Here is a 19,719-nt window from a genome sequence, read left to right on the forward strand (position 1 = left end):
TGGAACACTAACACACACACAGAACAACAGGCCGTCAGTGAGTAGAGCCTGGAACACCAACACACCCACTCACACAGAACAACAGGCCGTCAGTGAGTGGAGCCTGGAACACTAACACACACACACACAGAACAACAGGCCATCAGTGACTGGAGGCTGGAACACCAACACACACACTCACATAGAAAAAAAGACTGTCAGTGACTGCAGCCTGGAACACTAACACACACACACACATACACACACAAAACAGGCTATCAGTGACTGGAGCCTGGAACACTAACACACACACTCACAAAGAACAACAGGCCGTCAGTGACTGGAGCCTGGAACAACAACAACACACACTCACACAGAACAACAGGCCGTCAGTGACTGGAGCCTGGAACACTAACACACACACACACACACACACACAGACACACAACAACAGGCCGTCAGTGAATAGAGCCTGAAACACTAACACACACACACAAACAGAAAAACAGGCCGTCAGTGAGTGGAGCCTGGAACACTAACACACACACACAATGGACAACAGGCAGTGAGTGATTGGAGCCTGGAAAAACAACACACACACTCACATAGAACAACAGGCCGTCAGTGACTGGAGCCTGGAACAACACACACAGAACAAAAGGTCGTCAGTGACTGGAGCCTGGAACACCAACACACACACTCACAGAGGACAACAGGCCGTCAGTGACTGGAGCCTGGAACACTAACGCACACACTCACAAAGAACAACAGGCCGTCAGTGACTGGAGACTGGAACACTAACACACACACACACACACACACACACAGTCAGTGACTGGAGCCTGGAACACCAACACACGCTCATTGAGAACAACGGGCCGTCAGTGACTGCAGCCTGGAACACCAAAACACACACACACACAGACACTCACACAGAACAACAGGCCGTCAGTGACTGGTGCCTGGAACACCAACACACGCGCACACACGCATACACACACGCTCACACAGAATAACAGGCCATCAGTGACTGGAGCCTGGAACACAAACACACACTCATATAGAACAACAGGCTGTCAGTGACTGGAGCCTGGAACACCAACACACACTCATACAGAACAACAGGCCGTCAGTGACTGGAGCCTGGAACACCAACACACACTCATACAGAACAACAGGCTGTCAGTGACTGGAGCCTGGAACACCAACACACACACACACTCATACAGAACAACAGGCCGTCAGTGAGTGGAGCCCAGAACACTAACCCACACTCACAGAAAAACAGGCCATCAGTGAGTGGAGCCCAGAAAACTAACACACACACTCACACACACACACACACACACACACACACACACACACACACACACACACACACACACACACACACACACACAGAACAACAGGCCGTCAGTGAGTAGAGCCTGGAACACTAACACACACACACAAACAGAACAACAGGCCGTCAGTGAGTGGAGCCTGGAACACAACACACACACACAATGGACAACAGGCAGTGAGTGACTGGAGCCAGGAACAACAACACACACACTCACATAGAACAACAGGCCGTCAGTGACTGGAGCCTGGAACACTAACACACACAGAACAACAGGCCGTCAGTGACTGGAGCCTGGAACAACAACACACACTCACACAGAACAACAGGCCGTCAGTGACTGGAGCCTGGAACACCAACACACACACACACACATACACACAACAGGCCGTCAGTGAGTAGAGCCTGGAACACTAACACACACACACACAAACAGAACAACAGGCCCTCAGTGACTGGAGCCAGGAACAACACACACAGAACAAAAGGTCGTCAGTGACTGGAGCCTGGAACACCAACACACACTCATACAGAACAACAGGCTGTCAGTGACTGGAGCCTAGAACACAAACACACACACACACACACTCACACAGAACAACAGGCCATCAGTGACTGGAGCCTGGAACATCAACACACGCACACACACGCATACACACACATACTCTCACAGAATAACAGGCCGTCAGTGACTGGAGCCTGGAACACCAACACACGCTCATTGAGAACAACGGGCCGTCAGTGACTGCAGCCTGGAACACCAAAACACACACACACACAGACACTCACACAGAACAACAGGCCGTCAGTGACTGGTGCCTGGAACACCAACACACGCGCACACACGCATACACACACGCTCACACAGAATAACAGGCCATCAGTGACTGGAGCCTGGAACACAAACACACACTCATATAGAACAACAGGCTGTCAGTGACTGGAGCCTGGAACACCAACACACACTCATACAGAACAACAGGCCGTCAGTGACTGGAGCCTGGAACACCAACACACACTCATACAGAACAACAGGCTGTCAGTGACTGGAGCCTGGAACACCAACACACACACACACTCATACAGAACAACAGGCCGTCAGTGAGTGGAGCCCAGAACACTAACCCACACTCACAGAAAAACAGGCCATCAGTGAGTGGAGCCCAGAAAACTAACACACACACTCATACAGAACAACAGGCCGTCAGTGACAGGAGCCTGGAACACCAACACACGCACACACACGCATACACACACACACACTCACGCAGAATAATAGGCCGTCAATGACTGCAGCCTGGAACACTAACACACACACTCACAGAACAACAGGCCATCAGTGAGTGGAGCCCAGAACACTAACACACACACTCACAGAACAACAGGCCGTCAGTGAGTGGAGTCCAGAACACTAACACACAGTCATACAGAAAAACAGGCCGTCAGAGACTGGAGCCTGGAACACCAACACACGGACACACACGCATACACACACACTCTCACACACACTCACACAGAATAACAGGCCGTCAGTGACTGGAGCCTGGAACGCCAACACACACTCATACAGAACAACAGACCGTCAGTGACTGGAGCCTGGAACATCAACACACGCATGCACACACACTCTCACACACACTCACACAGAATAACAGGCCGTCAGTGACTGGAGCCTGGAACACCAACACACACTCATACAGAACAACAGGCTGTCAGTGACTGGAGCCTGGAACAAAAACACACACACACACACACACACACTCATACAGAGCAACAGGCCGTCAGTGAGTTGAGCCCAGAACACTAACACACACTCACAGAACAACAGGCTGTCAGTGAGTGGAGCCCAGAACACTAACACACACACTCATACAGAACAACAGGCCGTCAGTAACTGGAGCCTGGAACACCAACACACGCACACACACGCATACACACACACACACACTCACACAGAATAACAGGCCGTGCGTGACTGGAGCCTGGAATACCAACACACACACTCACAGAACAACAGGCCATCAGTGAGTGAAGCCCAGAACACTAACACACACACTCACGGAACAACAGGCCGTCAGTGAGTGCAGCCCAGAACACTAACACACACACTCATACAGTACAACAGGCCGTCAGTGACTGGAGCCTGGAACACCAACACACACACTCACAAAGAACAACAGGCCATCAGTGAGTGGAGCCTGGAACACTAACACACACACTCACACAGAACAACAGGCCGTCAGTGACTGGAGCCTGGAACACCAACACACACACACACATACACACAACAACAGGCCGTCAGTGAGTAGAGCCTGGAACACTAACACACGCACACAAACAGAACAACAGGCCGTCAGTGAGTGGAGCCTGGAACACTAACACACACACACAATGGACAACAGGCAGTGAGTGATTGGAGCCTGGAACAACACACACACTCACATAGAACAACAGGCCGTCAGTGACTGGAGCCTGGAACACTAACACACACAGAACAACAGGCCGTCAGTGACTGGAGCCTGGAACAACACACACAGAACAAAAGGTCGTCAGTGACTGGAGCCTGGAACACCAACACACACTCATACAGAACAACAGGCTGTCAGTGACTGGTGCCTAGAACACCAACACACACACACACGCATACACACACACACTCACACAGAATAACAGGCCGTCAGTGACTGGAGCCTGGAACACCAACACACACTCATTGAGAACAACAGGCCGTCAGTGACTGGAGCCTGGAACACCAAAACACACACACACAGACACTCACACAGAACAACAGGCCGTCAGTGACTGGAGCCTGGAACACCAAAACACACACACACAGACACTCATACAGAACAACAGGCCGTCAGTGACTGGTGCCTGGAACACCAACACACGCGCACACACGCATACACACACTCTCACACAGAATAACAGGCCATCAGTGACTGCAGCCTGGAACACCAACACACACACAGAACAACAGGCCGTCAATGACTGCAGCCTGGAACACTAACACACACACTCACGAACAACAGGCCATCAGTGAGTGCAGCCCAGAACACTAACACACACACTCACAGAACAACAGGCCGTCAGTGAGTGCAGCCCAGAACACTAACACACACACTCATACAGTACAACAGGCCGTCAGTGACTGGAGCCTGGAAGAACAACACACACACTCACAAAGAACAACAGGCCATCAGTGAGTGGAGCCTGGAACACTAACACACACACTCACAAAGAACAACAGGCCGTCAGTGACTGGAGCCTGGAACAACAACAACACACACTCACACAGAACAACAGGCCGTCAGTGACTGGAGCCTGGAACACTAACACACACACACACACACACACAACAACAGGCCGTCAGTGAGTAGAGCCTGGAACACTAACACACACACACAAACAGAAGAACAGGCCGTCAGTGAGTGGAGCCTGGAACACTAACACACACACTCACACAGAACAACAGGCCGTCAGTGACTGGAGCCTGGAACACCAACACACACACACACATACACACAACAACAGGCCGTCAGTGAGTAGAGCCTGGAACACTAACACACGCACACAAACAGAACAACAGGCCGTCAGTGAGTGGAGCCTGGAACACTAACACACACACACAATGGACAACACGCAGTGAGTGATTGGAGCCTGGAACAACACACGCACTCACATAGAACAACAGGCCGTCAGTGACTGGAGCCTGGAACACTAACACACACAGAACAACAGGCCGTCAGTGACTGGAGCCTGGAACAACACACACAGAACAAAAGGTCGTCAGTGACTGGAGCCTGGAACACCAACACACACTCATACAGAACAACAGGCTGTCAGTGACTGGTGCCTAGAACACCAACACACACACACACACTCACACAGAACAACAGGCCGTCAGTGACTGGAGCCTGGAACATCAACACACGCACACACACGCATACACACACACACTCACACAGAATAACAGGCCGTCAGTGACTGGAGCCTGGAACACCAACACACACTCATTGAGAACAACAGGCCGTCAGTGACTGGAGCCTGGAACACCAAAACACACACACACAGACACTCACACAGAACAACAGGCCGTCAGTGACTGGAGCCTGGAACACCAAAACACACACACACAGACACTCATACAGAACAACAGGCCGTCAGTGACTGGTGCCTGGAACACCAACACACGCGCACACACGCATACACACACTCTCACACAGAATAACAGGCCATCAGTGACTGCAGCCTGGAACACCAACACACACACAGAACAACAGGCCGTCAATGACTGCAGCCTGGAACACTAACACACACACTCACAGAACAACAGGCCATCAGTGAGTGCAGCCCAGAACACTAACACACACACTCACAGAACAACAGGCCGTCAGTGAGTGCAGCCCAGAACACTAACACACACACTCATACAGTACAACAGGCCGTCAGTGACTGGAGCCTGGAAGAACAACACACACACTCACAAAGAACAACAGGCCATCAGTGAGTGGAGCCTGGAACACTAACACACACACTCACAAAGAACAACAGGCCGTCAGTGACTGGAGCCTGGAACAACAACAACACACACTCACACAGAACAACAGGCCGTCAGTGACTGGAGCCTGGAACACTAACACACACACACACACACACACACAACAACAGGCCGTCAGTGAGTAGAGCCTGGAACACTAACACACACACACAAACAGAAGAACAGGCCGTCAGTGAGTGGAGCCTGGAACACTAACACACACACACAATGGACAACAGGCAGTGAGTGACTGGAGCCAGGAACAACAACACACACACTCACATAGAACAACAGGCCGTCAGTGACTGGAGCCTGGAACACTAACACACACAGAACAACAGGCTGTCAGTGACTGGAGCCTGGAACAACAACACACACAGAACAAAAGGTCGTCAGTGACTGGAGGCTGGAACACCAACACACACACTCACAGAGGACAAAAGGCCGTCAGTGACTGGAGCCTGGAACAATAACACACACACACAGAACAAGAGGCTATCAGCGACTGGAGCCTGGAACACAAACACACACACACAAACAGAACAACAGGCCGTCAGTGAGTGGAGCCTGGAACACTAACACACACACACAATGGACAACAGGCAGTGAGTGATTGGAGCCTGGAACAACAACAACACACACTCACACAGAACAACAGGCCGTCAGTGACTGGAGCCTGGAACACTAACACACACAGAACAACAGGCCGTCAGTGACTGGAGCCTGGAACACTAACACACACAAAACAAAGGGTCGTCAGTGACTGGAGCCTGGAACACCAACACACACTCATACAGAACAACAGGCTGTCAGTGACTGGAGCCTAGAACACCAACACACACACACACACACTCACACAGAACAACAGGCCGTCAGTGACTGGAGCCTGGAACATCAACACACGCACACACACGCATACACACACACACTCACACAGAATAACAGGCCGTCAGTGACTGGAGCCTGGAACACCAACACACACTCATTGAGAACAACAGGCCGTCAGTGACTGGAGCCTGGAACACCAAAACACACACACACAGACACTCACACAGAACAACAGGCCGTCAGTGACTGGAGCCTGGAACACCAACACACGCGCACACACGCATACACACACACTCACACAGAATAACAGGCCATCAGTGACTGCAGCCTGGAACACCAACACACACACAGAACAACAGGCCGTCAATGACTGCAGCCTGGAACACTAACACACACACTCACAGAACAACAGGCCGTCAGTGACTGGAGACCAGAACACTAACACACACACTCATACAGTACAACAGGCCGTCAGTGACTGGAGCCTGGAACACTAACACACACACTCACAAAGAACAACAGGCCATCAGTGAGTGGAGCCTGGAACAACAACACACACTCACACAGAACAACAGGCCGTCAGTGACTGGAGCCTGGAACACTTACACACACACACACACACTCACAACAACAGGCCGTCAGTGAGTAGAGCCTGGAACACTAACACACTCACACAAACAGAAGAACAGGCCGTCAGTGAGTGGAGCCTGGAACACTAACACACACACACAATGGACAACAGGCAGTGAGTGACTGGAGCCAGGAACAACAACACACACACTCACATAGAACAACAGGCCGTCAGTGACTGGAGCCTGGAACACTAACACACACAGAACAACAGGCTATCAGCGACTGGAGCCTGGAACACCAACACACACACACAAATAGAACAACAGGCCGTCAGTGACTGGAGCCTGGAACACTAACACACACACACACTCACACAGAACAACAGGCCCTCAGTGACTGGAGCCTGGAACACCAGTACACACACACACACACACACACATACACACACACAGAACAACAGGCTAGCAGCGACTGGAGCCTGGAACACCAACACACAGAACAACAGGCCGTCAGTGACTGGAGCCTGGAACACTAACACACACACACACTCACACAGAACAACAGGCCGTCAGTGACTGGAGCCTGGAACACCAGTACACACACACACACACACACATACACACACACAGAACAACAGGCTAGCAGCGACTGGAGCCTGGAACACCAACACACAGAACAACAGGCCGTCAGTGACTGGAGCCTGGAACACTAACACACACACACACACACAGAACAACAGGCCGTCAGTGACTGGAGCCTGGAACACCAGTACACACACAAACACACACACATACACACACACAGAACAACAGGCTAGCAGCGACTGGAGACTGGAACACCAACACACAGAACAACAGGCCGTCAGTGACTGGAGCCTGGAACACCAAAACACACACACACAGACACTCACACAGAACAACAGGCCGTCAGTGACTGGAGCCTGGAACACCAACACACGCGCACACACGCATACACACACACTCACACAGAATAACAGGCCATCAGTGACTGCAGCCTGGAACACCAACACACACACAGAACAACAGGCCGTCAGTGAGTGCAGCCCAGAACACTAACACACACACTCATACAGTACAACAGGCCGTCAGTGACTGGAGCCTGGAACACTAACACACACACTCACAAAGAACAACAGGCCGTCAGTGACTGGAGCCTGGAACACTAACACACACACACACACACTCACAACAACAGGCCGTCAGTGAGTAGAGCCTGGAACACTAACACACACACACAAAGAGAAGAACAGGCCGTCAGTGAGTGGAGCCTGGAACACTAACACACACACACAATGGACAACAGGCAGTGAGTGACTGGAGCCAGGAACAACAACACACACACTCACATAGAACAACAGGCCGTCAGTGACTGGAGCCTGGAACACTAACACACACAGAACAACAGGCTATCAGCGACTGGAGCCTGGAACACCAACACACACACACAAATAGAACAACAGGCCGTCAGTGACTGGAGCCTGGAACACTAACACACACACACACTCACACAGAACAACAGGCCCTCAGTGACTGGAGCCTGGAACACCAGTACACACACACACACACACACATACACACACACAGAACAACAGGCTAGCAGCGACTGGAGCCTGGAACACCAACACACAGAACAACAGGCCGTCAGTGACTGGAGCCTGGAACACTAACACACACACACACTCACACAGAACAACAGGCCGTCAGTGACTGGAGCCTGGAACACCAGTACACACACAAACACACACACATACACACACACAGAACAACAGGCTAGCAGCGACTGGAGACTGGAACACCAACACACAGAACAACAGGCCGTCAGTGACTGGAGCCTGGAACACCAAAACACACACACACAGACACTCACACAGAACAACAGGCCGTCAGTGACTGGAGCCTGGAACACCAACACACGCGCACACACGCATACACACACACTCACACAGAATAACAGGCCATCAGTGACTGCAGCCTGGAACACCAACACACACACAGAACAACAGGCCGTCAATGACTGCAGCCTGGAACACTAACACACACACTCACAGAACAACAGACCATCAGTGAGTGCAGCCCAGAACACTAACACACACACTCACAGAACAACAGGGCGTCAGTGAGTGCAGCCCAGAACACTAACACACACACTCATACAGTACAACAGGCCGTCAGTGACTGGAGCCTGGAACACTAACACACACACTCACAAAGAACAACAGGCCGTCAGTGACTGGAGCCTGGAACAACAACAACACACACTCACACAGAACAACAGGCCGTCAGTGACTGGAGCCTGGAACACTAACACACACACACACACACACACACACACACACACACACACACACACACACACACACAACAGGCCGTCAGTGAGTAGAGCCTGGAACACTAACACACACACACAAACAGAACAACAGGCCGTCAGTGAGTGGAGCCTGGAACACTAACACACACACACAATGGACAACAGGCAGTGAGTGACTGGAGCCAGGAACAACAACACACACACTCACATAGAACAACAGGCCGTCAGTGACTGGAGCCTGGAACACTGACACACACAGAACAACAGGCCGTCAGTGACCGGAGACTGGAACACTAACACACACAGAACAACAGGCTATCAGCGACTGGAGCCTGGAACACCAACACACACACACAAATAGAACAACAGGCCGTCAGTGACTGGAGCCTGGAACACTAACACACACACACACTCACACAGAACAACAGGCCGTCAGTGACTGGAGCCTGGAACACCAGTACACACACACACACACACACATACACACACACACAGAACAACAGGCTAGCAGCGACTGGAGCCTGGAACACCAACACACAGAACAACAGGCCGTCAGTGACTGGAGCCTGGAACACTAACACACACACACACAGAACAACAGGCCGTCAGTGACTGGAGCCTGGAACACCAGTACACACACAAACACACACACATACACACACACAGAACAACAGGCTAGCAGCGACTGGAGACTGGAACACCAACACACAGAACAACAGGCCGTCAGTGACTGGAGCCTGGAACACCAACACACACACACACACACATACACACACACACAGAACAACAGGCCGTCAGTGATTGGTGCCTAGAACACTAACACACACTCACAGAAAAACAGGCCGTCAGTGAGTGGAGCCCGGAACACTAACACACACACTCATACAGAACAACAGGCCATCAGTGACTGGAGCCTGGAACACCAACACACACACAGAACAACAGGCCGTCAGTGAGTGCAGCCCAGAACACTAACACACACACTCATACAGTACAACAGGCCGTCAGTGACTGGAGCCTGGAACACCAACACACACACTCACAAAGAACAACAGGCCATCAGTGAGTGGAGCCTGGAACACAAACACACACACTCACAAAGAACAACAGGCCGTCAGTGACTGGAGCCTGGAACAACAACCACACACACTCACACAGAAAAACAGGCCGTCAGTGACTGGAGCCTGGAACACTAACACACACACAGACACAAACACACATACACACAGAACAACAGGCCGTCAGTGAGTGGAGCCTGGAACACTAACACACACACACAATGGACAACAGGCAGTGAGTGACTGGAGCCTGCAACAACAACACACACACTCACATAGAACAACAGGCCGTCAGTGACTGGAGCCTGGAACACTAACACACACAGAACAACAGGCCGTCAGTGACTGGAGCCTGGAACAACAACACACACAAAACAAAAGGTCGTCAGTGACTGGAGCCTGGAACACCAACACACACACTCACAGAGGAAAACAGGCCGTCAGTGACTGGAGCCTGGAACACTAACACACACACACAGAACAACAGGCTTTCAGCGACTGGAGCCTGGAACACCAACACACACACACACACACAGAACAACAGGCCGTCAGTGACTGTAGCCTGGAACACCAGTACACACACACACACACACACACACACACACACACACACACACACACACACACAGAACAACAGGCCGTCAGTGATTGGAGCCTAGAACACTAACACACACTGACAGAAAAACAGGCCGTCAGTGAGTGGAGCCCAGAACACTAACACACACACTCATACAGAACAACAGGCCGTCAGTGACTGGAGCCTGGAACACCAACACACACACACAGAACAACAGGCCGTCAATGACTGCAGCCTGGAACACTAACACACACACTCACAGAACAACAGGCCATCAGTGAGTGCAGCCCAGAACACTAACACACACACTCACAGAACAACAGGCCGTCAGTGAGTGGAGCCCAGAACACTAACACACACACTCATACAGTACAACAGGCCGTCAGTGACTGGAGCCTGGAACACCAACACACACACTCACAAAGAACAACAGGCCATCAGTGAGTGGAGCCTGGAACACTAACACACACACTCACAAAGAACAACAGGCCGTCAGTGACTGGAGCCTGGAACAACAACAACACACACACACACAGAACAACAGGCCGTCAGTGACTGGAGCCTGGAACACTAACACACACACACACAACAACAGGCCGTCAGTGAGTAGAGCCTGGAACACTAACACACAAATACAAACAGAAGAACAGGCCGTCAGTGAGTGGAGCCTGGAACACTAACACACACACACAATGGGTAACAGGCAGTGAGTGACTGGAGCCAGGAACAACAACACACACACTCACATAGAACAACAGGCCGTCAGTGACTGGAGCCTGGAACACTAACACACACAGAACAACAGGCTGTCAGTGACTGGAGCCTGGAACAACAACACACACAGAACAAAAGGTCGTCAGTGACTGGAGGCTGGAACACCAACACACACACTCACAGAGGACAAAAGGCCGTCAGTGACTGGAGCCTGGAACAATAACACACACACACAGAACAACTGGCTATCAGCGACTGGAGCCTGGAACACCAACACACACACACACAAACAGAACAACAGGCCGTCAGTGACTGGAGCCTGGAACACTAACACACACACACACTCACACAGAACAACAGGCCGTCAGTGACTGGAGCCTGGAACACCAGTACACACACACACACACACACACACACACACACACACACACACACACACACACACACACACAGAGAACAACAGGCTAGCAGCGACTGGAGCCTGGAACACCAACACACAGAACAACAGGCCGTCAGTGACTGGAGCCTGGAACACCAACACACACACAAACACACACAGAACAACAGGCCATCAGTGATTGGAGCCTGGAACACCAACACACACACAACATGCTGTCAGTGACTGGACCCTGGAACACCAACACATACACTCACACAGAACAACAGGCCGTCAGTGACTGGATCCTGGAACACTCACACACACACTCACACACACACTCACACACACACTCACACACACACTCACACAGAATAACAGGCCGCCAGTAACTGGAGCCTGGAACACCAACACACACTCATACAGAACAACAGGCTGTCAGTGACTGGAGCCTGGAACACCAACACACACTCATACAGAACAACAGGCCGTCAGTGACTGGAGCCTTGAACACCTACACACACTCATACAGAACAACAGGCTGTCAGTGACTGGAGCCTGGAACACCAACACACACTCATACAGAACAACAGGCTGTCAGTGACTGGAGCCTGGAACACCAACACACACACACACACACACACACACACACACACACACACACACACTCATACAGAACAACAGGCCGACAGTGAGTGGAGCCCAGAACACTAACACACACTCACAGAACAACAGGCTGTCAGTGAGTGGAGCCCAGAACACTAACACACACACTCATACAGAACAACAGGCCGTCAGTGACTGGAGCCTGGAACACCAACACACGCACACACACAAACTCACACTGAATAACAGGCCGTCAGTGACTGGAGCCTGGAACACCAACACACACACAGAACAACAGGCCGTCAGTGAGTGCAGTCCAGAACACTAACACACACACTCATACAGTACAACAGGCCGTCAGTGACTGGAGCCTGGAACACTAACACACACACATACACACACAAACAGAACAATAGGCCGTCAGTGAGTGGAGCCTGGAACACTAACACACACACACAATGGACAACAGGCAGTGAGTGATTGGAGGCTGGAACAACAACACACACACTCACATAGAACAGCAGGCCGTCAGTGACTGGAGCCTGGAACACCAACACACGCACACACACGCATACACACACACACACTTACACAGAACAACAGGCCATCAGTGACTGGAGCCTGGAACATCAACACACGCATACACACACACACTCACACACACACATACACACACACACACACACACACACAGAATAACAGGCCGTCAGTGACTGGAGCCTGGAACACCAGTACACACACACACACACACACACACACACACACACACACACAACAACAGGCCGTCAGTGATTGGAGCCTAGAACACTAACACACACTGGCAGAAAAACAGGCCGTCAGTGAGTGGAGCCCAGAACACTAACACACACACTCATACAGAACAACAGGCCGTCAGTGACTGGAGCCTGGAACACCAACACACGCACACACACGCATACACACACACACACACTCACACAGAATAACAGGCCGTCAGTGACTGGAGCCTGGAACACCAACACACACACACAGAACAACAGGCCGTCAATGACTGCAGCCTGGAACACTAACACACACACTCACAGAACAACAGGCCATCAGTGAGTGCAGCCCAGAACACTAACACACACACTCACAGAACAACAGGCCGTCAGTGAGTGGAGCCCAGAACACTAACACACACACTCATACAGTACAACAGGCCGTCAGTGACTGGAGCCAGGAACACCAACACACACACTCACAAAGAACAACAGGCCATCAGTGAGTGGAGCCTGGAACACTAACACACACACTCACAAAGAACAACAGGCCGTCAGTGACTGGAGCCTGGAACAACAACAACACACACTCACACAGAACAACAGGCCATCAGTGACTGGAGCCTGGAACACTAACACACACACACACACACAACAACAGGCCGTCAGTGAGTAGAGCCTGGAACACTAACACACACACACAAACAGAAGAACAGGCCGTCAGTGACTGGAGCCTGGAACACTAACACACACAGAACAACAGGCTGTCAGTGACTGGAGCCTGGAACAACAACACACACAGAACAAAATGTCATCAGTGACTGGAGCCTGGAACACCAACACAAACACTCACAGAGGACAAAAGGCCGTCAGTGACTGGAGCCTGGAACAATAACACACACACACAGAACAACAGGCTATCAGCGACTGGAGCCTGGAACACCAACACACACACACAAACAGAACAACAGGCCGTCAGTGACTGGAGCCTGGAACACTAACACACACACACACTCACACAGAACAACAGGCCGTCAGTGACTGGAGCCTGGAACACCAGTACACACACACACACACACACACACACACACACACAGAACAACAGGCTAGCAGCGACTGGAGCCTGGAGCACCAACACACAGAACAACAGGCCGTCAGTGACTGGAGCCTGGAACACCAACACACACACAAACACACACAGAACAACAGGCCGTCAGTGATTGGAGCCTGGAACACCAACACACACAGAACAACAAGCTGTCAGTGACTGGAGCCTGGAACACCAACACATACACTCACACAGAACAACAGGCCGTCAGTGACTGGATCCTGGAACACTCACACACACACTCACACACACACTCACACACACACACACACACACACAGAATAACAGGCCGTCAGTGACTGGAGCCTGGAACACCAACACACGCGCACACACTCATACACACACACACACTCACACAGAATAACAGGCCGTCAGTGACTGGAGCCTGGAACACCAACACACACTCATACAGAACAACAGGCTGTCAGTGACTGGAGCCTGGAATACCAACACACACACACACACACACACTCACACAGCACAACAGGCCGTCAGTGACTGCAGCCTGGAACATCAACACACGCACACACACGCATACACACACACACTCACACAGAATAACAGGCCGCCAGTAACTGGAGCCTGGAACACCAACACACACTCATACAGAACAACAGGCTGTCAGTGACTGGAGCCTGGAACACCAACACACACTCATACAGAACAACAGGCCGTCAGTGACTGGAGCCTGGAACACCAACACACACTCATACAGAACAACAGGCTGTCAGTGACTGGAGCCTGGAACACCAACACACACTCATACAGAACAACAGGCTGTCAGTGACTGGAGCCTGGAACACCAACACACACTCATACAGAACAACAGGCCGTCAGTGACTGGAGCCTGGAACACCAACACACACTCATACAGAACAGGCTGTCAGTGACTGGAGCCTGGAACACCAACACACACTCATACAGAACAACAGGATGTCAGTGACTGGAGCCTGGAACACTAACAGACTATCTAGCACACACCCCCATCTCATTCACACTGACACCCACCCCCCCGCCCCAATCTCATTCACACTTATACACCCCAATCACATTCACACTGACACCAACCCTCCCCGCCCCAATCTCATTCACACTGATACACCCCAATCAAATTCACACTGACACCCCCCCACCAATCTCACTCACACTGACTCCCCCGCAATCTCATTCACACTGACACTGCCCCCCAATCTCATTCACACTTACACCGCCCCCCAATCTCATTCACACTGACACTGCCCCCCCAATCTCATTCACACTGACACTGCCCCCCAATCTCATTCACACTGACACTGCCCCCCAATCTCATTCACACTGACACTGCCCCCCAATCTCATTCACACTGACACCCCCCCAATCACATTCACACTTACACCGCCCCCCCCAATCTCATTCACTCTGATACACCATCTCCCTCACACTAACACACCCACACACCCCATCTCCCTCACACTAACACACCCACACACCCCATCTCCCTCACACTAACACACCCACACACCCCATCTCCCTCACACTAACACACCCACACACCCCATCTCCCTCACACTAACACACCCACACACCCCATCTCCCTCACACTAACACACCCACACACCCCATCTCCCTCACACTAACACACCCACACACCCCATCTCCCTCACACTAAGACACCCACACACACCCCATCTCCCTCACACTAACACACCCACACACCCCATCTCCCTCACACTAACACACTCACACACACCCCATCTCCCTCACACCCACACACCCACTCACCCCATCTCCCTCACACTAACACACCCACACACACCCCATCTCCCTCACACTAACACACCCACACACCCCATCTCCCTCACACCCACACACCCCATCTCCCTCACACTAACACACCCACACACCCCATCTCCCTCACACTAACACACCCACACACACCCCATCTCCCTCACACTAACACATCCACACACCCCATCTCCCTCACACTAACACACCCACACACACCCCATCTCCCTCACACTAACACACCCACACACACCCCATCTCCCTCACACTAACACACCCACACACCCCATCTCCCTCACACTAACACACCCACACACCCCATCTCCCTCACACTAACACACCCAAACACCCAATCTCCCTCACACTAACACACCCACACACACCCCATCTCCCTCACACTAACACACCCACACACCCAATCTCCCTCACACTAACACACCCACACACCCCATCTCCCTCACACTAACACACCCACACACCCCATCTCCCTCACACTAACACACCCACACACCCCATCTCCCTCACACTAACACACCCACACACCCCATCTCCCTCACACTAACACACCCACACACCCCATCTCCTTCACACTAACACACCCACACACCCCATCTCCCTCACACCCACACACCCCATCTCCCTCGCACTAACACACCCACACACCCAATCTCCCTCACACTAACACACCCACACACCCAATCTCCCTCACACTAACACACCCACACACCCCATCTCCCTCACACTAACACACCCACACAACCCATCTCCCTCACACTAACACACCCACACACCCCATCTCCCTCACACTAACACACCCACACACCCCATCTCCCTCACACTAACACACCCACACACCCCATCTCCCTCACACTAACACACCCACACACCCCATCTCCCTCACACTAACACACCCACACACCCAATCCCCCTCACACTAACACACCCACACACCCCATCTCCCTCACACCCACACACCCCATCTCCCTCAGACTAACACACCCACACACCCCATCTCCCTCACACTAACACACCCACACACACCCCATCTCCCTCACACTAACACACCCACACACCCCATCTCCCTCACACTAACACACCCACACACACCCCATCTCCCTCACACTAACACACCCACACACCCCATCTCCCTCACACTAACACACCCACACACCCCATCTCCCTCACACTAACACACCCACACACCCCATCTCCCTCACACCCACACACCCCATCTCCCTCACACTAACACACCCACACACCCCATCTCCCTCACACTAACACACCCACACACACCCCATCTCCCTCACACTAACACATCCACACACCCCATCTCCCTCACACTAACACACCCACACACACCCCATCTCCCTCACACTAACACACCCACACACACCCCATCTCCCTCACACTAACACACCCACACACCCCATCTCCCTCACACTAACACACCCACACACCCCATCTCCCTCACACTAACACACCCAAACACCCAATCTCCCTCACACTAACACACCCACACACACCCCATCTCCCTCACACTAACACACCCACACACCCAATCTCCCTCACACTAACACACCCACACACCCCATCTCCCTCACACTAACACACCCACACACCCCATCTCCCTCACACTAACACACCCACACACCCCATCTCCCTCACACTAACACACCCACACACCCCATCTCCTTCACACTAACACACCCACACACCCCATCTCCCTCACACCCACACACCCCATCTCCCTCGCACTAACACACCCACACACCCAATCTCCCTCACACTAACACACCCACACACCCAATCTCCCTCACACTAACACACCCACACACCCCATCTCCCTCACACTAACACACCCACACAACCCATCTCCCTCACACTAACACACCCACACACCCCATCTCCCTCACACTAACACACCCACACACCCCATCTCCCTCACACTAACACACCCACACACCCCATCTCCCTCACACTAACACACCCACACACCCCATCTCCCTCACACTAACACACCCACACACCCAATCCCCCTCACACTAACACACCCACACACCCCATCTCCCTCACACCCACACACCCCATCTCCCTCAGACTAACACACCCACACACCCCATCTCCCTCACACTAACACACCCACACACACCCCATCTCCCTCACACTAACACACCCACACACCCCATCTCCCTCACACTAACACACCCACACACACCCCATCTCCCTCACACTAACACACCCACACACCACATCTCCCTCACACTAACACACCCACACACCCCATCTCCCTCACACTAACACACCCACACACCCCATTTCCCTCACACTAACACACCCACACACCCAATCTCCCTCACACTAACACACCCACACACATCCCATCTCCCTCACACTAACACACCCACACACATCCCATCTCCCTCACACTAACACACCCACACACCCCATCTCCCTCACACTAACACACCCACACACCCCATCTCCCTCACACTAACACACCCACACACCCCATCTCCCTCACACTAACACACCCACACACCCAATCTCCCTCACACTAACACACCCACACACCCCATCTCCCTCACACTAACACACCCACACACCCCATCTCCCTCACACTAACACACCCACACACCCCATCTCCCTCACACTAACACACCCACACACCCCATTTCCCTCACACTAACACACCCACACACTCAATCTCCCTCACACTAACACACCCACACACCCCATCTCCCTCACACTAACACACCCACACACCCCATTTCCCTCACACTAACACACCCACACACCCAATCTCCCTCACACTAACACACCCACACACCCAATCCCCCTCACACTAACACACCCACACACCCCATCTCCCTCACACCCACACACCCCATCTCCCTCAGACTAACACACCCACACACCCCATCTCCCTCACACTAACACACCCACACACCCCATCTCCCTCACACTAACACACCCACACACCCCATCTCCCTCACACTAACACACCCACACACCCCATCTCCCTCACACCCACACACCCCATCTCCCTCACACTAACACACCCACACACCCCACCTCCCTCACACTAACACACCCACACACCCCACCTCCCTCACACTAACACACCCACACACCCCATCTCCCTCACACTAACACACCCACACACACCCCATCTCCCTCACACTAACA

The 19,719-nt window shown here is 52.3% G+C and overlaps 1 protein-coding gene across 1 annotated transcript in view; it reads right to left on the reverse strand.

Annotated features, from left to right (window-relative positions):
• megf8 (multiple EGF-like-domains 8) overlaps positions 1-19,719 on the reverse strand; it is a gene marked incomplete at its 3' end in the record, with an annotated part of 790,270 nt that overhangs the window by 555,770 nt on the left and 214,781 nt on the right. The window lies entirely within an intron of this gene.

The sequence above is a fragment of the Carcharodon carcharias genome, assembly GCF_017639515.1.
Source record: "Carcharodon carcharias isolate sCarCar2 chromosome 29 unlocalized genomic scaffold, sCarCar2.pri SUPER_29_unloc_7, whole genome shotgun sequence".
In the NCBI taxonomy this organism is placed as follows: Eukaryota; Metazoa; Chordata; class Chondrichthyes; order Lamniformes; family Lamnidae; genus Carcharodon; species Carcharodon carcharias.